Source organism: Pantherophis guttatus, chromosome 15 (genome assembly GCF_059756535.1).
Source record: "Pantherophis guttatus breed Tessera chromosome 15, ASM5975653v1, whole genome shotgun sequence".
Lineage (NCBI taxonomy): Eukaryota > Metazoa > Chordata > Lepidosauria > Squamata > Colubridae > Pantherophis > Pantherophis guttatus.
The window spans coordinates 18,302,398-18,323,285 of NC_142077.1; the positions used below are offsets into that span (position 1 = coordinate 18,302,398).

Sequence of the window (20,888 nt, forward strand, 5' to 3'; positions counted from 1 at the left end):
CTTGATAAGAGACTTGCAGAGCTTTGTGGTTGTGTGTTCAGAGGATGGAATTGGTGACTTTGTATCAGCTGGATCTCCAGCCTGGGATTCTCCTTGGATGCATGCTTGTTATAAGCTGCCATAGTAATGGGAGGGGGTGGGGTACGGCATTTGGGTTGGGGGGCTGAGCTGGTGAGGTGGAGACCCATCTGAACTAAAAGGGAGGTTTGCTCTCATGAATGACTGCGCTGCTCAGTGGAGTTGTTTACACCCAGTCAAGGCCAACCGTCCTAGGACTCCAGGTGGACGAAAACACCTGAAGATGTGCCCCACACGACACTATGTGGGACGGGGATTGGATTTTCAGCCTGGGTCCCTGGGGGGGGGGAGGGATGGGATTTGGGGAAACTTTCAACCTGTAACTTTCAAGCCTTTTGAATCAGATCTTGCCTTGCTTTTGCCGCTACCATTTCAAACTCAGTAAAAGGACCTTTTCTCTACTTCAATGGAGTCGGGGGGGGGGGTCTTTCTCGGGTTTTGAACGGAGGCAGGCCTGACACTTTGATCCCCCTCCTCCCACTTGGAGCCCCAGAGATGGCTTTGGATGCTGGTTTCCAGTATTCCCAGTGAGGCCATGGCTCAGGATACTGGGGCTGCTCCCCAGAGCAGAAAGGCTGAACGTGAATCCCATCAAACTGAAGAAGGGAGAATGTGGCTGTGACCCTCCCTGGGTTCCCTTCTCTCTCTCTCTCTCTCTCTCTCCTGCCAGGTGTTGGGAGGAAGAATGGAGGCTGCTGCTTTCATGAGGCTTTTTCCAAGTCCTTTGCTCAATGTTGGCTTAGAGAGTTCTTAGAACCAACCAGGAGGGCTTCCAAACCAGGATCAGGGTCTTAAGAGTTATTAGTCAGTCCAATTAATTGTGGCACTTCTGATGGCCATAACAAATCACGGTTTCTGCATTATGCAATCACTGGTGGTCTCTTCAGGCGTCCTTGTTCTTTTCCAAAATGGAGGCAACATGCGGAGAGTTGTTGGTCTGCATCCGTGTTTTTCAAACTTTAAGATGAATGGACTTCAATCCCCAGAATTCCCCACCCAACAATGCAGGGACTTCATCATGCTGGCCAGAAAATTCTGGGAATTAAAGTCCATTCATCTTAAAATTCCAAGTTTGAAAAATGCAGCTCTACATTCTTCCCTTCTATAAGGAGTTAAAGTCCTGCACCAAGAATTGGCTAACTCACACGTTGCTCAATAAGCCAGACACAATTTTTTCCCTCTCTCTCTCTCCGGGCAACCCCGGATCCCCCTTGGAAGACCCAGCCCTGCATGGCTTCTCCCCCAAAGGAGCCTCTCCTGGAAAGACATGGAACCCAAGGGAAGCTGGAGAAACCTGGGGGCTGCATCCCCCCAACATCCAACCCTGGACCCATAAACCAGTTTCGTCTCTTCCCAGTGTGGGAAGCCCCCCCCCCCACTCCTAGAAGAATGAAATATTTTGGGAAATATGAAAAAGGCAGAATATTATATTTCCCTAAAAGAGAAATGGAGAAAGAGGCTTTTAAAGACAGAAATCAGACTCGGTCTTTAGAATTAACCCACCACCACTTAGCAGAAGACACTACATGGCACAATTTCCTAAGGGCATTTCAGGCATTTAACAACCCCTCCCCCCCCAGCAGCAGCATTTCAGGACCTGCACAAAATCCTGGCATTTGTCCAGCTAGTTGTCCAGCAGGTCCAGAGCCCTGGTGGTTCTGCTTCATCAATCAATGGACCTTCTTCCCAAGGAGCCTCCATTTTATTTCCAGCGTCTTTCTCCGGATTGGAACTGAACCAGATGGATTTTCCCTTCCAACACCAGGAATGGGTGGGGGGGGGGGAGGATGGAGGGGGGGAGCTGCCCCAGATCCCCTCCTCCTTCCTGGCCATCCTGGGCCTTCTCTAGGGGTCTGGGCTTTGCTCCCCCCCCCAAGTGAAATGGAAAGAATATATGGAGAGAAGTAGCAGTGGAACATGGGATATGGTCTCCCCCATTTCCAGGACTCAGAAGATGGAACCTGGAGGGAGATTTTGCTCTGCTTTCCTTCCCCAACATGAGGCTCCCCAGCTTCCTTCTCCCAAGAGGGGCTCCCCACTCATCCAGGCAGAGTCCTGTCTGGCATCCCTGCAAGAGCCCCCTTGCCTGGCCTGGGCATGGGAAAGGGAGGCAGGGGAACATGGGATATGGGCTTCCTCATTCCCTGGTCTCAGAGAATGGAAGTTTGAAGGGGATTTTGCATAACTGCTTTCCATATCCCTCCCTCCCTCCCTCCCTCCTTTCCAGGGGTGAGTTGCTTCCTTTATTTCTCCATCTCTTTTCACTTGGTTTTCTCTCACTTCTCCCTCCCTCTGTTTGTCTGTGCATGTGGGGTGTTTTTCCAATTATACAAAGTTATGATAAGTAGTTTTTCACTATTTTTTCATTTAGTTCTTGGAGTCAGGCTACACTATTACATCAGCCCTTTTGTCATTGAGCATCAGCTTTCAAAGTAAAGTAAAGTTTGGCTCCAACTCAACAAGCAGATCCGTGACATGCTTGGGCATTAACTGTCCCCCGAGGTTTTCTCTCTAATTGCTATGCCAACAAATGTCACATTTCTTTTTATCTTCAGCCACAGGTGCCGTGTATTCCCTCTGGGGCCAATTTCAAGGCTGTAGATCCCAAAGCTCTCAATTCTAGATGACAGATTTAATTCCATCTCTACTCTACCATTATGAACCACATGGGGATTATTTCCCTCTCACTTCCCTCCAGAGAAACGCCCAACAATCTCGGAGTCCAAGAACTCGTAGAATTATCCAGGGATCCCTCTTGAGAGGGAGAATTATTATCCTCCGAGTTTCCTCTCTGCTCTTTAGCCGAATCTTCTAGGGGAGACTTTGGGCAGAGACCCGGGGAGTTGTGGGCAGCTTCTCTCTTCTCCCCAAAGGCCCCGAATGGAAAACTTTTCCTGCTGGAGAACTTGGCTTCAGGCAAAAAGTTTCACTGAACAATTTCAGACTCTGGACCTCCCTCCCCACTAAAGATCAGGGCTGCCCGGATCCCTTCCAATCAAAGGGGGCTTCCCTGGGGAAAAGAAGAGCTGAGGGCAAAGGGAACCCTCTTTCTGCCACCCAGGTTCACCCCCCAAAAGATCCCCCTTTTCCATCTTCCCAAAAGAGAGCTCTGCTTTCTTCCAACGGATGCAAGTTTCTTCTTGAGTCCCTTGTAATGTCCCCCTTCAACACCCCGCCCGCAAGCCCCTCTTTATGGTGTAGAAGGGTTGGGGGTCCTGAGCCTTCCAGATGTGGTGGGGTAAGAACTTTCCCCTTCTTCCACTGGGGAATGGGACCTTTGGGGCTCCTCCAGATGTGAAAGGGAGACATCACTTTGCTGGGCTGGGTAGTTATCAATATTCTACTCTGCCATTTGTGATAGTTTGTGTCTGTGTGAGAGGAGGGGGAGGGGAAAAAGAAAGAAACGCTAGAACAACCCCAGAACTCCACCCTCTAACAGATATCCTGGACCACAAAACCCATAATTCCCTCTTAATACCAGATTTCTACCCCCTCCCCCCATGGGATAATCCACTGCTCCTTTCCCATGGGGAGGGGCACCCAGGCCCTTTTAGCAGCGCCCTCCAAGAATCCCTCCTTTCCCCCCCTCTGCCAAAGGGGGGACCCAGAAAGGCCCCTTGTAGCCCCCCCACAGGCCCCTCAAACCCCCCGCGGCGCCCATCCAAACAGTTCAAGGCAGGGAAAAGGGAGGGGCCAAGGAGCCTTGGTAGTACTAGGGTTTAAGGCACCCTGTTATTAAGCTGCTTAAGACCAGCTGCCTGCAATTACTGCAGGGTTCGAATCTTGCCAAGGCTCAAGGTTGACTCAGCCTTCCATCCTTTCTAAGGTAGGTGAAATGAGGACCCAGTTGTGGGGGCAATAAGCTGACTTTGTATAAATATACAAAAGGATGAAGGCTATTGCTGAGCACATTGTAAGCCGCCCTGAGTCTTCGGAGAAGGGCGGCATATAAATCAAATTAAAAAAAAAAAAAAAAAAGTTCCCCTGGCCCCGCCTCCTTGCGGGGGGGCAGAGTTGAGCCGGATTACCTCTCCTTCCCCCCCCCCACTCCCCAGTTTGAGGGAAGCCTCCGAGCCTCACGCGCAGAACGCCCGGGAGAAGCGGCCTTGGCAGCTTCAGTGGACAAACGGAGCATGCGCAAGAGAGCGTTGCCCACAGTCACTCCCGGATGGAGGGGAGAGAATTCCACGTGGGAGGATCTTTTGCAAGGAAGCCAGAATTCCTTTCTGCTCTAGGACTCAACACCTCTCTGGCCTTAACCCTTGCGCTGCACCTCAGTCAGACCGGCATAGATGCTGTGGCCTATGTATGCAGACTACAGGCGGTCAGTTGGTGTTGGGGCTTTTCTCCTCTGTGTCCCGTCATCCACTCCCCCCACCCGTCAGATCTCAACCCCGCTTGGATGGCAGTGCGAAGGAGGCAAAGGCGCGTCTTCTGCAAGCGGAGCTGCTGTGGCCGGCGGGGACCACCAGGGGGCTTCCTCCGCAGGCGACGAAGTCCTGGCAGCCTGTGAGCCTCAGAAGGGAACTGAGCATGTGCCTGTGCCCTTTGCCCATCTCTGCTTCTCTCGCTCCCTCAACTGATGGAAAAACACGGGGGTCCCCTCCCCTCAGCCCTTTGCACTCAGACGCACCCCCAAACCCCCTCCGGGGCCAAGAGGCTGCAAGGGGGCCTGGCAGGGAGGGAGGGGCTTGGAGGAGCATCCCCAGGAAGGGGTTCCCACCAGATGGAAGGCTGCAGTGGGGGGGGGTCTCCTATCTCCTCCCAGCCACAATCACAGCCAACGCAGGAATTTCTCTCCTTTTAGGCTTCTTTTCCTCTCCATGCCAGGAAAGTTTGGATGCTCTCTGGGAGCCCCAGGTAGGAATCCCTCCCACCTTTTGGGGGTCTCCCCAGCATTGCCAAGCAAAGGGTGGGTGGCCATTGTCCCCCCCCCCACTTCCCCCCTGGAAAATCCAGGATTTCCCTGCAGGAAAGGAGCTGCTGGCAGCGTGTCTGGGTTTATTATTATTATTATTATTATTATTATTATTATTATTATTATTATTATTATTATTATTATTATTATTATTATTATTATTATTATTATTATTATTATTATTATTATTAGATTTATATGCTGCCCTTCTCTGGAGATTCAGGGTGGCTTACAATGTGCTCAGCAATAGCCTTCATCCTTTTGTATATTTATACAAAGTCAGTTTATTGCCCCCACAAACTGGGTCCTCAGTTTACCTACCTTAGAAAGGATGGAAGGCTGAGTCAACCTTGAGCCTGGCGAGATTCAAACTTACTTTAATTGCAGACAGCTGGTGTTAAATTACAGTGCCTTTGTCTGCAGAGCTATCCAGGTTCCCTGCAGGAGGCTGGGAGGGGGGCATTTTGGGACAAACCCCCCCGGGAGGGAGATAGAGACAAGCCTTCCCCTCCCTCTGTCTGTGTGTGTCTGTGTGTCTGTCTGGGGCCCTTATGGATCTCCAACAGAAAGTTGGGAGGGTCAATCCAAGACTCAGGTGGGGGGAGGTTGGGGGACCCTCGTGGGAGGGAGTGGGATCTAAGCCCCCCACTATTACATCTGTCAATCAGTCTGCCTGCCTGGCCCCTTATGGCCCCTCAGATGGACTGTGAGGTTGATGGGCTAATTCCGTCCAAGACTCAGCCTGGCTGGATCCCCCTCCCCTCCGCAGGTGGGAGACCAGAAGGGAGGGAGAAGGTTGGGAAGGGCCGTTTCTGCCCAACTCCAAGGAAGGGAGCCCTGGGCAGACTCCCTCCATCCACTTAGGGGACCCACTTGGGACCCCAGAGAGGGATGCTTGCTTGGTCCTGAAGAGCCAGCCTGGAGGGACCAGAGATCCCAGGCACTTTGGACGCCCTTCTCAACCAGAGACCCTGGAAGAACCGCTGGTGCTGGCCCAAAGGGCTGGAGGCAGATTCTGTGCCTGGAGCAGGTGGGCAGAGGCCCCAGAATGTGCTGCTGGCTGCCCTGAACCCTTTCAGATCAAGGGAAATGAGAAAAATCCCCCTTTGCAAAGCCAAAGGAGAAAACAGCCTAGCCAGGACTGTGTTGGGGGGAATGCTGGTTATTTGGGGGGAAGAGGGGCAGCTGCATCCCATCGGATTGCACCCCCCAAAATACTCTTTCACCTGGAGGTGATCCGTGGGATCGGTTGGAAAGAGGAAAGGATCTCGTGTGACAAGGAAAGCTTCTCCCTGTCTGGAGGGGTAAAGAGCTCCTGGAACAGGCCGAGGGAATTCCTGGTCTCCAGAAACCACTTTCCTCTTGGCAGCTCCAGGAGGTTCCATGTCAGCCCCATGGAAAAGGGGCTTTGCAGGGCAGCAGAGGTGGGAAAAGCCCCCCCCATCCTTCTCGGAAATGGGCCCCTTGAGAAGCTCTGGCCGAGCCCCCACTTCAAGAGTTGTGTTACCTGGAGGGGCCCTGGGAAAACAGCAGCTGCCTCCACCATCCTGTGTGGCTGAAGCAGGAAGACCCCAGAAGCTCAGATGGGGCCCCTGGGGGTCCCAGAGCATCTCCGGCCATCCTGTCCCTGGAGACCAGAGCTGGATTTGGGACGGGGGAGGGGAGACCTTTCCCCAGCAGAAGGCTTCTTCCTCAGCCCGGAAGAGGAGGAGGAGCCGCAGGGGGAGGATTCCCAACAGGGGAGAAGAGCTGATCCGTTTTCCTGCATCTTCCATGCCTCCCTGCTGGTCTTTTCTGGGACGGAGGCCGGGAAGAAAAAATCTCTCTTCCCCTTTGCTTTGCCCGGATCGTTTCCCTTCTCCCGGCTGGCTCAGAGCCTGCAAAATGGCAGCAGAGAGTTCGAATTCAGCCCTTCTTGGCTGCTGCCTTTGACTCCCCCTTTTCTTGGCTTCCAGGTGAAGAGGCTGTCAGGGAGGGGACCCCTCCCAGGCAAGAGGGAACCTGCACAGCCCCCCCCCAACAGCCACACTCGTGTGTGTGTGTGTGTGTGTGTGTGTGTGTGTGTGTGTGTGTGTGTGTTTGTGTGATCTCCCTGGGGGATCTAACTTGGGGCTCATCCCAGGGGAGGAAGGGATCCGTCTGAAGGCAGCAAAGTCCCAGGACTTCCCACCTGCCTCCATTCATCCCCTTCAGTCACAGTCGCACTCTGGCCCTTTGTGTGTGATTGTGTGTCTTTGTGTCGAATGTCACTTCACCATTTGGGAAGGAGGCCTCCAAATAGGTCCTCATCTTATGACCACAATGGAGCCCAGAATTTTATGTTGCTAAATAAGGCAGTCATTAAGTGAGTTTTGCTCCATTTTACAACCTTTCTTGCCACAGTTGTTAAGTGAATCACCACAGTTGTTAAGTTAGCAACACGGTCGTTAAGCAAATCTGGCTTCCCACTGACTTTGATTGCCAGAAGGTCCCCAAAGGCCATCATCTGAGTCCGAGACACTACGACCGTCATAAATTTGAGACAGTTACCAAGCATCTGAGTTTTGATCCCATGACCATGGGGATACTGCAATAATTGTAAGTGTGAAAAAGGGTCATAAGTCCTTTTTTAGTGTCCTCGTAACTTTGAACCATCACTAAATCAACCGTTGTAAGTCAAGGTCCCTTTGTTCTTTGTCCATCGCTGTTTCAGCAGAGACACAACTGTCCTTGCAGCTGCCTTCTGCCTCAGTCGGAGTCCCCAGATGCTCTCCAAGGGCAGCCCCACAGAGAAAGTTCTGCAGTAGTCCATCCTGGGGGCGAGCAGGGCGTGAGTGGCCGTGAAGGGAGCCAGGTGGCCCAGGAAAGGGAGCGACTGGGGCAAAACCCAAAACTCTGCCATGGCCCCTCCTAACTACGGCTGCCCCCTGATCCTCAGGCAGGAGTTGTGGCTCCAGAAGGACCCCCAGATCAGGCCCTGGGGGGGGGGGTCTGGGCTGGTGCCCCCCATTCATCCATCCTCAGAGGTGATAAAGTCCCAGAACCAACAGGAGAAAACAACTCAGGAGCCTCCTTCACTCCTGCCAGGTTCAGCTGAAGGTTTTGTCCCCCATCCAAAGTGCTGGGACCTTCAGGCGCCTGGAGAAGGACCCTGGTCTCTCTTCTCGGGACCCCTTTGTCTTCCCAAAGAGAGGAAAGGAAAGTTGTGGGTGCTCCAAGAAGCAAAGTCTCCCCTTGTGGAGGGGCAGAAACAAAGACGAGGAGGGGGCTTTATAGAAGCAGGAGGGGCTCCTGGAGGAAAAGCTCCTTCAGGCCGCATTTCACTCCCCTCTGCAGGAGATGGAAAAAAGGTTTATGGTTTCTTAGAGGTGACTTTTTTCTCTTTAGTCTGGTCTTTCCTGCCACTCCCTCATTCTCTGAATCTAACGGAAGTGGGACCCACTTAGGAATAGAGACAAATCAGTTTCTCTTGGGACCGACAGGAAAGGCCCAGCAAGGAGGCCTTAAATTGTCTGGGACGGAGTCAGAAGGAAAACAATCTCAGGGTCCTCCAATTATAAGCAGAGAAGAAAAATATAGTGGTGGTGGTAAAAGAAGACACACAAAGTAGGTAGATGGATCTCTTGTTCTTCTATTTTAATGGGAGTTTCTTTATTTGTGTCTAGGAGTGGAGGAGCCAAATCTTGCAAGGAACTGGACGTAACCAGAGGAAAAGCATCCAGAGAGCCAAGAGGAGAAACCATTTCAACCCTTGATGGGTGGAAAGAGTCTCAGGAAGAGGCAATCCCTCCTTCCCATCAAAGGATCCTCTCAGGAGGAAACCAGATCCATGCACGGAGTGTGGAAAGTGTTAAGTGTGGGTTGAGTGAAGAGGCAAGACTCTCGGCTAAGACAACAGCTCGTTTATTTGGTAGACTGGTACAAGAAGTGAGTGAGTGAGTGTCCGGCAGCTCCCTCTTTTAAAGGGAGCTGTCTGACAGCTCAGCCACTGAGATCTCTATAATTTCCCACCTGTAGTGTGAACCAATCGATTTAAACCACCTGTCAGATCCCTAAAAGTGATACTGCCAATCAATTGGGAGAAGGAGAAGGCTTGAATTCAATTTACTTAGCATTGCCTGTGTCAACAGATATTTTACAACCTATATCCTGGCATCAAAGAGCCCTGAGATTCTCTTAACGTGGAGGAATGTTTATGATAGCCATGTGGGTAGTTTCACTTTAAAGGATAACGGTCGGAATGCATGTTTGTTCAGGTTCTCAGGGAAACTAGTAAAGAAAACATCTTCACACTTGTGTATTGGCTAAAATCTGCATTCTGACTTAAAGGGAGGGGTCTCTACTGCTTTAATCCTACTTATCTTGCCTAAGGGTATTCAGCTCTTTCTTTAACTGGGTTGCTATCACTTCTGCTTAATAAAAGGATCCTTTTGAACTATCATGTTTCAAGAGTCTTTACTTTCTTAAGTTGGAAGGAGAGGCAATCATTACAGATGGAGAAGAGGCTGAAGAAGCCAAGCCAAAGGGGGGGGGGGTCAAATAAAGAGCAAAATTCAAAGCTTTGGGGAGATGAGAAAGAGGCAAAAGCTCCCACAATTGCAGAGGGAGGGGGCTTAAGCCCCTTCCCCAGAAAAGGCTGCAATGAAGAGGATCTCCTCAGCTGGTGGCTCTGGAGGGGCCACAGGGGACCCCCAACTTCCTCAGAATCACGGAGGGTCCCCTCCAGGGTGAGGCTGGCTATCTTTTCCCCCAAGGCAATCCTGGATCCCCCTTGGAAGACCCAGCCCTGCATGGCTTCTCCCCACAGGAGCCTCTCCTGGAAAGACACAGAGCCCAAGCGAGGCTGGAGAAATCCTGGGGGCTGCGTCCGCCCAATATTCAACCCTGGGACCCATAAACCAGGTTGGTCTCTTCCCTGTAATGCACCAGATCCCCTCCTCCTCTCTGGCCATCCTGAGCTTTCTCCGTGGGTCTGGGCTTTGCTTTCCCCTGAGTGCCCCATGCATGGAAAGAGGTGGCTGAGCAACATGGGATATGGTCTCCCCCGTTTCCAGGATTCAGAAGATGGAACCTGGAGGGAGATTTGCAGATCTGCTTCCCTTCAGAAGTCAACGTCTTTATTCATTTCATAGAAAATGTTTCCATTTGGGAGAGAATTCTTCCTTTCCATTTAATATTTATGCGTCTGCCAGGACCCATTGAAGGGAAAGTCTGGATCCTCACAAATTTTCTACAGTATCCAATAGACAAGCGCAGACTTCTCAAATACATCCATAGTATTTTGAACTTTAGTTATCTGACAAAAAAAAGGCCAAGGGATTCTGCCTTTGAACTCCATTTCTCTGTGGAAGAAAAGTTTCAAGATCATTATTTCCGCTGTTCTCTTTCAAAGACCTTTTTTTCTGTCAAAGGCCGCAGAAGATGCACCCAGAAAGCCCCACTGGAGACCCAGAAGAAAAGGAACAGAGGAAGGTTCCCAAATCACTATCAATATTACAGTATCATTCAGACTCTGGCCCAGGTCTTGAATGCTGCTTATTCCTCCAGATCGAGGAGGAGAAGGAAGGAGGGAGAAAAGACTTTGGGGTCTCCAAGGCTGCAGCCGTGGCAGGTATGGGGGTCCCTATATGGATCCATCAATCTTAGATCCCTTGGAGGAGGAATCCAGAGGAGAAGGAGGGGAACCATCTCAACAGATCTGTCCAATTCAATTACTCAGGGAATAATGGTTCCAAAGAGTAGATATCATGGCATTTTGATATTAAACTCTGCTCATTTGAAAATGCTGTATTCCTTCTTAGATGAATTCCTGTATTTGTGGGTTTGTGATTAGAATGGTGGAATTTCCCCTTTGTTCCGTCCCCACTGCAGGTGGGTCTGTGTGCAGCTCAACAGGCAGCTAACCCCCCCTCTTCTCCTCCAGTGAAAGGGAGCCTGGGGTGGATCTGGGTGTTTCATTGGGAGAAAAGGGCACGGAGAAACTGAGGAGATGCAAAGAGTGAGAATCAAATATAAATAGGAGATAGGCAGCATTAACTAACAGCCAACAAAGAAGCGGCTGGAACCTCTCCAGGGATGCACTGTGTCAACTAGGTGCGGCTAGAGCAACAACAGCACAACAGCACAACAGATACATGTTGTGGCGTGACAACCTTTATAAATTTTGAGGAGACCCTGAGACCATCTAGCCCAACCCCTCCTCTCTGCAGGAATCCCAGTTAAAGCTTCTCTGACTGATGGCTACTCAGTCTCTGCATTCAGACAATCCATGAAGAGGAGACTGAAATTCTCTGCTTCACTGGCTCAGCTCTAAAACAGCTCATCCTTTTATTATATTTTTTTTCTTTCATTCAGTTAAAATCTCCTCTCTTGTAACTGAATTCCTTTTTCTTTGTTTGACACTCTGGAATAATAGTGAGCAGATCTTACACTCGTGTGTAACATGTGTCAGTGATTGGAAGAGGGCTGCATCCTCCCTTCTCCAACCGAGAGTTTGTGTCAGTTGGAAAAGGGGCTCCCAGACTCCTCCTGATCTTCAGCTCTTCTCCTTGTTCTCTTTCCTCAAGGCTAAGAGCAGCTCCTCTGATCTCTTCCTTGGCTTATTTCTCCTTCCCTGAAGTTCACACGTAGATTTTGTGCAAATTCTCCTCCAAGAGTGGTGCCTGCAAGGGGACCTGGTCCTTGAGTTGGGGTCTCCCCTAACCAGAATGTTCACTTCCTGAGTTTCTTATGGCTGCAGTTGCCTTCTTTCCATGACCATCTCCCTGCTGACTCAGATTCTGTTTCCAGTTAATTACGATTTTGAGATCATTTCCACAAACATAAATATCAAGTTTGGTATCCCTCATCCTTCTTCCAGTCCCTCATTAATGTTCTTATATGAGACTCTATTTTTAGTCAAGTCCTAGTTGCTAAAAATCAGATATTTTTCTATTGCTTTTTACTCATACATCTTTCTCTGTGTCCTAATCATAAATATTGTCTCTGGAAACTTGATATTCCTCTTATTAAATTTTATTTTATTCAAAAAGGTAAAATACAAGTTTTGGAAAATAAAACTATTACAAAGACAAAACAAAATTAGACAATTTTTTTTAAAAAAATGTGCATTAATAACATACAAAAACTTGCATATTGTCCCCCCAGTTGAATACAATACAGCAATAATAGTTTCTCCCCCTTGCAAAATAGGCCCACAGTTATAAACTACACATCTATTTGCAACTACTTGACGTGTCATCTATCTGCTGTATATAAAAAACGAAGTTAACAGGCAATCCAACAATAAAGTTAAATTTCAAAACTTCAAATTTCAAAACTGTCTATTATCTGCTATTGTATTTAACTCAGAGAAAAATTACAGGAGCTTCTTATCTACCACAGACCATAATCATTACCTCTGAGCCATCCAGAATCTGTCCAGGATTAAACATCATTGTTTGATTCTTAATAATAATGCATTTCCTTAAAATTTTAATTAGGATCTTTTCCAAGAACTGCTTTCCATTCCCCAAAGTCACAGGACCTTCTGTAAATTGAAACTCAATGACTCTTAAGATTTGTTTTCCAGTTAAATATGACAAGTCCATTCCCTCAATCTTCTTGAAAGAATCCATTTCTTCAGTCATCCGTTCTGCCCACTTTGAGTCTTCAGGGTCCATGGCCTCTCCAGCCCTCTCCAAGCAGCCTGCCTTCAAACCAGACTCCTCCTTCAGGGATGCCAGCAGCAAATTCAGTTCCAGTCCATCCATCCATCCGATTCAACAATTGTTGATTGCTTCTGATTATCGCCTTTAAGTTGATTTAAAACCATTGTTATTTTATCAAACTTTTTAAATGATGTTTCAAATAAGGCTTGTAGAAAAATTGATGAGCAATGGCAAATGGTTATCCATCACCTTCAGGTTTCCTAGGAAAGATTTAAAAGGGTTAAAAATTATTTGTGTATCATTTTGGAGACAGTTTTTATCCACTTAGCTATCATACCATCCGCCTCTCAGGTTTCTAATCATACCACAAAATTGTTTGTGAGTCCTTTACTGAAATCCAGTTATGTCACCAGAGTTCCCATAATCTATTTAGGAAGTGTAATGATGGGTGAGAATGACTTTTGGGATGAGGGGAAGAGAGGCTGCCTAGGGAAGGATCAGAGAAGAGGGGAGAATCCTGCAGCTGCATAATGGGAGAGAAAGAAACTCAGAAAGGATCCTGGCTAACTTTTCAGGCTGAGAAAAGAGTTGGTGGGAGATTTGTTCTTTCAGATCTGCAACATTTTGTTAATTTTGCATTAAAATTAAATAAAATTAGCACATCTGGAGGTGTTTTCCGTCAGGATGACCAGGGATAAGATTAGCTTGACAACTTTCTTCTTGATCAACCCATGCTGTCTGGGAATCAACCTCTTTATTTTCAAAGAGTTTATGAATCATCTTTTTTTCTCTGTTCATTTTATTTGTCATCTGCTCTAGAATGTTCCCTATAATTGATCAGTTGTGTCACTTATATTTTCTCTATATTTTGTCAGTATTTGATTGACAATTTTTTCTCAAACTTTTTCATTTACTTTTGAAGATAATGGCAGTATTTGTATCCTAATTAAGCATATTTGGAGATTAGACAATTGTAGAAGAAAGATTCAATGTGGGATGAGAAACAAAGTTTTCTGTTTTTCAAATTCTTGGATGTTCCCATTCTAGTTTCATCCCTTTCTGGAGGGATGAAATATTTCAATATTTCCAGCATTAAACTGTACTTGGACCAAAATGGAGAGATAACAGCAGATCTGGGCATTAAAATTTTCTTGGTTCTCCCCAAGGAGGATGTCAGGAGAGAGATTCTGGCGTATTTTGAAAGACAGAGATTTACTATTCACCAAGATGCTTTTTCAAAGTTAAAGTTGCTCAATAAGGTGGGAGAAATTTTGGTGTCTTTTCTCTGTTTTCCAAAGCCTGAGATCCCATTTCCAGTGGGCAAAGCCAGGATGGTTGGCCTTCCATTGCAGTTGGTGTCATCTAATGGAAGTTCTTCAACAGACGGGACCTACTGTATTTTTTGGAGTATAAGATGCACCTTTCCCCCCCCCCAAAAAAAGAGGCTGAAAATTTGGGTGAGTCTTATACTCCGAATGTAGCTTTTTCGAAGTTTTTTTTCCGGCCCTAACGAGGTGCCAGCCAAGTGAAGCGCTCTCCCCCCCGTGCTTTGCCTGCTTCTCTCATTGCTGCTTCCTCTCAGCTGTGCCTTAAAAGCTGTTTTTCATCCCCAAGCAAGGAATAAAAAGTCAGCAAACTAATGTGCTGAGCTGACCAGACTAAGGACGCTAGCCAGATGAGTACCTGGTAGGAAGATTTCCCCCCCACATTTTCCTCCCCCAAAATTAAGCTGCGTCTTATACTCCGAAAAATACGGTAAGTGGAGTAGCTTTGCCATGTTTTATGGAAACCTTTCAAGATCTTACTGGTCAGAGGTTTCTTTCTTCATCACAGTTTAATTTCGTATTAAAAAATCTAATGGAATAAAAGTTTCCTAAATATTTTACAGTAAACTTTTTTCAATTCCATCCTTCTTGACTTTGTTAAGTAGAAAAGTACTTTATTGTAATGTTTAATTCCAAAAGAAAAAGGGAGGAAATAAATGAAGAATCTGCCAGTTGTTTTACCTCCTGCATCTGTTTAGTCAGAGGTTTCATATTTACCTCAGTGAAGACCAGAAGCTATTTGTCTCCATCCATTTCTCCCCCCATTTTCCATGGATGGAGATCCTAACATATTTTCTTTGCCATTCCTTGTTTTTCTGCTCAGTCCCTGCCTCAGTCCAAATGTGTGGAAAGTTGTCATCCTGGATTTGTCAAGAGGGCTCGAGAAGGAGAGCCAGTTTGCTGCTATGACTGCGTTCCTTGTCCGGAGGGGACCTTCTCCATGCAGGAAGGTGGGTCACACTGAGGAAAATGGGAGGCTTTGTGGAACTGGATCCATCCAGAACCTTTTCATGAAAGTGCAACTTGAAAGACAGATTGAAGCTCACCTCATTTTTTATTTTTAATCTGCACAATTTCTCATCTAAAAGGAAGTAAATCAAAAAGACTTGGAAGGAGGGGCTGGGAAAGAGATGGGAGGAGGGGGTGGCCGACTGGGCAAGCTTTACTAACAGCAAAGGAAATATCTCTTCTGCTTTTTAGTTTGGATATGTGCTGCTAAGTTTACCTTTCTAGGAACCTCTGAGATCTTTGAAACTAGATAAATTGTTTCAGGTCCACCTTCTGAAAGACCTTTCAATCCACTGTATATTGGATCGTCCCCTTGAGGATCACTGAGAAGGTGTCACTGGGCCATAATGGGGTGCTGTGGATAGTTATGGGGGGAACTCATTACACAATTATTCTGCCAGTCATGTAGATCAATCAATCAATCAATCAACAAATCAGAAAAGACCTGGAAGGGACTTTGGAGGTCCTCTAGCCCAGCCCCCTGCTCATGCAGGAGACCCTATACCATTTCAGAGAAGTGACTGTCCAGTCTCTTTTTAAAAACCTCCAATGTTGAAGCACCCACAACTTCTGGAGGCCAGCTGTTCCACTGGCTAATTCCTCTCACAAAGGAAGTTTTTCCTTAATTCCAGGTTGCTTCCAGAGGTTACAGGATATTGTAGGAATCCTCCAAGTCCAGGATATTAACTGCCATGGGGCAGGACTCAGGATGTTTGCCTAAACAGATTATATGATTCATTATTTACCTCTAATCATGTAGGTTCCTATGAAGATTCTACACATTACACAAGAAATAATTAACATCCTAGGACTTCCCTCAAGTTCATATACCTAGCTACATTTTTTAAAAAATATCCCTCTTATGCTCTTTTTAATGAAATAGCTAAGAAATACTTCTTGGAAAATGTCCATGGTAACAGCTGTCATCCAAAAAAGGTATTTCTTGACATGTAAAAAAAACCCAGTATATTAAATAAATATTGCTTTTTGGCTTTCTCAGACACACAAAAATGCACCAAGTGTCCAGATGATAAATATCCAAATGTGGACAGAGTCCAATGTATCCCCAGAGTCATAACCTTCCTTTCTTATGAGGAACATCTGGGCATCATCCTGGTCTCTTTTGCCCTATTCTTGTTCTTAATCACAGACCTTGTTTTCATCATCTTCATGAAATACCGAGAAACTCCCCTTGTCAAAGCCAACAACCGGGACCTCTCCTACATCCTCCTGGTCTCCCTCCTGCTTTGCTTCTTGTCTCCTTCTCTCTTCATTGGTCAACCAAGGAAAGCCACCTGCCTTCTCCGACAGACAGTCTTCAGCATCATCTTCTCAGTGGCCGTTTCTTCTCTCTTGGCCAAAACCATCACGGTGGTGCTGGCCTTCCTGGCCACAAAACCAGGAAACCGAGTGAAGAGATGGTTGGGGAAGAGCTTGGCCAACTCCATCATCCTTTCTTCTTCTGCTGTCCAAATTATCATCTGCTCCACCTGGCTGGGAGTTTCTCCCCCCTTCCCTGACTCTGACCTCCACTCCCAGCCTGGAGAGATCATCCTGCAATGCAACGAAGGGGCCGTTGTCATGTTCTACGTCACCCTCAGCTACATGGGCTTCCTGGCTGCCATCTGCTTCACGGTGGCTTTCCTGGCCAGGAACCTGCCTGGGGCCTTCAACGAAGCCAAGCTGATCACCTTCAGCATGCTGGTCTTCTGCAGTGTCTGGGTGACTTTTGTGCCCACCTACCTGAGCACCAAAGGGAAATACATGGTGGCTGTGCAGGTCTTCTCCATCCTGGCCTCCAGTGCTGGTCTGCTGGGCTGCATCTTCATCCCCAAGTGCTACATTATCCTTCTGAGGCCAGACCTCAACACAAAGGAGCAGCTCACAGGCAGAACAAATCTAAAAACATGAGATATAACACCATTATGATACTGGAAGAATTGTTAAAGGTTTATTTTATTTGAAAGGAGATATTCTTTACATTTAGATAGTATGCAGCAATCAAAGAAAATCATATTTATATGTTTCAGAATGGGAAACTGTTGAATGACTGGAATTCTTTTAGCTCCCTTTCTTTCCAGCTCACTAAATCAGCAACAGCTACTGAATGTGACACTTTATAAAAAATAATTTGGGCCCTTGTTCCTACTGACAGCATCTAAAAGTGTGCCTGAGAGAGAGAGAGAGCAAGCAGGAAAAGAGGTCAGGAGGAAGCTGTGGGAACCAGCCTGGTTGCCTGATCCTCTCCCTGAGAATGGCAGAATGATGTGAAATGCAGTGTTTGACTGGCTCTCAGCTGGGGAGGGAAATCTTCATCACTCTTATATTGTTCTGTCTTGATTTCCTGATTAAAACCTCCTTTGCAGAAAGAATTCAGCAGAATTGCTGTCTGGGATTTCAGTTTGGGGTTTTTATCTTGGTGTATACTTCACACCAAAATAAAAATAAATAAAAGAAATAAAAGAATAAAGTGTATAAAGAAATTTCCACTGTGTTTTTAACTTTCCTTCACCAGAGAAATAAAATAGCAGTTTTCAGGCCCTTTAATTTTCCACTCTACAATTTCTACCTAAAGCTTTTTCTCTGCTCCTTTTCCAAGCTTGCCTTGTCTGTGAAGGGCTGGAGAAGATGCCCAGAGAAAGGGGACCTGGAGACTCTCCCCAGGAGGAGGTTGAGGGGATCCTGTCTAAAGGCAGCCGCATCACTGACCAGGTCACAAACCTTCAATGCTGCATAATATTCATCCAGGTCCAAGAAGGGGGTGAATAGAGGGGGAAGGCGAGAACTTCCAGGTTTCTAGGAAGAGGCACCCATGGAAGCTGTTCTGCTCTCCAACCACAGATTGCTGATCAATTGGGAATCAATGTTTATGTTTCAGAATGGCTCCTAATTGCAAATAGGATCCCTTTGAAGCTCAGTCTAAGATCCACAATGAACACTCTGGTTCTCCCACAAGCAGAAGACAGAGAGACTTATGGCTTCACCCAACATGGAAAAGGCATCTTCCCACAATTTCACTTTCCTCCATCAAACCACACAGTTTTGGACACTCAGCCATCTCACACTCTAGGAATCCCCAATTCTGGTCTCCCACATTAATCTGAAAAAATATTTCCAAGTTTCACACCCGCAATCAAAAAGCACTAAGGCGGGACTGGAACTCAAGAGTCTCCTGGGGATTGGCCCAAAGTCACTCGGGAAGATTTCATACCTGTGGGAAGGTTAGAACTCAGAGCCTCCTGGACCTTGGCCCAAACTCCCCCAAGTGGCTTTCATGCCTGAGGCAGAGCTAGAACTCCCAATCTCCCCGTGATTGTCTCAAAGGCGCCCATTTGGCTTTTATTTTAGAGCTGCTTTGAAAACTTTAGTGAGGGGAGAAAAGTCCCTCGGCTGCCTTTGCTTCTCTGCACCCTCCCCGGGCGCTCCTGGCCCCCCTTCTCCCCCCCCAGCACCCAAGGCCCCTCCTGCCCCTGCGCCTCCTGGCTCCCCCCTTGCCTCGCCCAGACAGACAGCTGTCACTCAAGCCCCTGTCCTGCAGCGCCACCCCCAGCAGGCGATCTGCCCGAGTCCCTCCCCTCCCGCCGCCTCGTCCCCGCAGAAGCCGCCTCAGGAGCCGGTCGGAGGGCAGCGGGCGGGCGGGCGGGCGGGCGAGTGCCTGGACGGGCTTCCTCCCAGCCACGCTGCGTGGGTGATTGGCGGGTCTCCCTGCGCTGCTTCCCTCCCAGCCACGTCGGGGCTCCGTCTCCAGAAGCTGCGGCGGCCCAGCCGAGGAGAGCGGCCCGCGGAACTGGGGGCAGGAGAAGCTCCGGGCGGCCTCTGGGGCTCGGAGCCCCCCGGGAAGCCTCCCTCCCTCCCCGCAGACTCTGCCAGGCGGGCGGGCGGGGGCGGCGGCGGGGGCGTCTCGGGAGGAGAGGAGCTGCCCCCGCCGGACTCCGGGCCAGGCTGCAGCCGTCGGGCGGGGAGGGAGGGAGGGGGGGAGGGGGGGCTCCGGCTCCACTCCAGGACAGGCGAGGCAGGAGCAGCAGCAGCTGCACAGGTGGAGGCTCTCGGAAAGGGGGGGGTCTTCTGGTGGCCGTGGCTGTGTGAGAGAGAGAGAAAATCCCCCCCCCTTTTTTTACTTGAATTCCGGCAAAGGGGCTCCCTTTGTCCCTCCCGCCCCCTCAGTCCCTCCTCCGCCCTGCCCCTCCCACCCCGGCGCCCCTCCTGCCTGGCAGCTGGGAAAGCCCTGGAGGGGCAGCCGAGGCCCTCCCCCCCCAGGACTGAAAAGCCCCCCCCTGCCCCTGGTTCCCCCCCCCTTCAGAGCCCTGATCGGAGGAGTTGGTGGTTTGGTGGGACGGTGCAAAGAAAGGTTTCCAGACCTCAAGGGGGGGAGGGGAGGGGAGGGGGGAAAGGCGGGGGGAGGCTCCCCACAGGACAGCCAGGGGTTCGGGCAGCGCGGGGCAAGGTCTCCGAAGGCAGCGGAGGGGCTGCGGTGCCCCGTTCCCACTTTCCCCGGGTGCAAGAGGGCGGGGCGGGCAAGGGGCGGCCGCCACGGCTCTAGGTTTGGGCAGGGCGAGGGGGAGGCGGGGAAGCACCTTACTGTCCATCCGTCCATCCGTGTCTGAGACTAGGTTGAGCGTCCGTCTCTCTCTCCGCTAAACCAACAAAGGGAAGGTGGGGTTTCTATTTAGCCTCCTGTCCAACGGCCTCATCCAGGCCCTCCGGGAGGAGGAGGAATCTGCGGGAAACGAGAAGGAAAAGAGGGATTGAAAGAGAAGGAGGGAAGGGAGGGGGAGGGGAGGGGAGGGGAGGAAACCCCCAATCCCCTTCCCTTGTCTTTGGATGATTTTCTAAGTTCAAACACCCGAACAAGAATCTGCCTGACTTGCTCAAAACTTCCGAGATCAAAGCAATGGGAAGGCCGCTCTCTTCAGAAGGGACCCCCTGCAGCTGTCTGGGCTTCTGGGCATTGCCTGATTTCCCTCCCTCCCTCCCCCTCTTCCCCCTCCCTCCCGTCTTTCCTGCCCATGGACATTTCCTCCCTCCTCACCTGCCACCAGGTGTCCACAGAGTATTTGTCACCTTCCCTTACGCAGCTCTTACCCAGCAGAGCAAACCCCACCCAGACAGCCAACCTCAAAACCAACCCAAAGTACCCAGGAGCTGTCAATCATCCCCGGCCAGATCGAGGTCCCTGCCACAGTTGAAGAGGAAGGGATCCAGTGGGACGGCCGAGGAAGGGAGGGTCTCCTGGGACTGAAGGGGCCTCTGCAGATCCCCAGAGCCGGAAGGTCTGGACAGGGAGGAACTGGGTCCGCCTCAACTCGAACAAAAGGAGGATTTTTGGGGGCCCTGAATCTGGGCAGCTGCATCTTTTCTCTCCTCCCCCAAGGCAGAGGAAGCCCCTCCTTCTCCAGATGTTGCTCTGTACAGTTGTGGGAGTGACGAAGGGCCCAGTTGTCCCAATCACCCCTCCCCCCCACCTGCAACTTCCTAATAAACCCAACTCTGAGATCGGAGGGGGGGGGGTTGGGAGCCCAGCCGCCATTGAAAAAGGCAGAGGGGGAAAGGGGGTTTCTGGCCTTGGGCACAGCTCCCCTTGCCCCTCCCTCCATTCGCTTCTCAGCCAGCAGGGGGCAGGAGGAGCGCAGCAGGCGAGGAAAGACGGGGGTGGGGGTGGGGGTTGGATGGGTTTCCTCCCAGGCTGGATGCAGGATCGGGGAGGCAAGGGCAGTCTGCGCCTCTTCCCCCAACCCAAAAACCCCTCGGCCTCCGTGGGCAGCGCAGAGCAAGAAAGAGGGTGGAGGGTCCGGAGGCTGAACCAGGGGGTGACGGATGAAGGGACGGGGAATGTCCGGTCTAAGGAAGGGAAGGGCTGCAGGGGATGGGACAGCATCGCCCAATGCTTGGGTGGCTCTCAGGGAGAAGAGGGGCTCCATTCATCCTCCGGAG

At 49.5% G+C, this 20,888-nt stretch overlaps 2 long non-coding RNA genes across 5 annotated transcripts in view; one reads left to right on the plus strand and one right to left on the minus strand.

Moving 5' to 3' along the window:
- The window catches only part of LOC148112027 (uncharacterized), a 449,893-nt gene extending 429,005 nt beyond the window's left edge, over window positions 1-20,888 (minus strand). Inside the window, exons 1-3 of one of the 4 annotated variants that reach the window (XR_015730027.1) lie at window positions 20,093-20,302; window positions 19,532-19,674; window positions 11,974-12,884 (exon numbers count right to left, since the gene is read on the minus strand). This is a non-coding gene — a long non-coding RNA (uncharacterized LOC148112027). Of the gene's footprint in view, window positions 1-11,973; window positions 12,885-16,895; window positions 19,036-19,531; window positions 19,675-19,986 lie in introns of those variants that run through there. The other 3 variants (XR_015730029.1, XR_015730028.1, XR_015730030.1) reach the window with 3 other exon arrangements.
- Window positions 4,668-9,413, plus strand: LOC148112033 (uncharacterized). The gene is made up of 2 exons (XR_015730031.1): window positions 4,668-4,938; window positions 8,641-9,413. It is a non-coding gene; the product is annotated as an uncharacterized LOC148112033 (long non-coding RNA).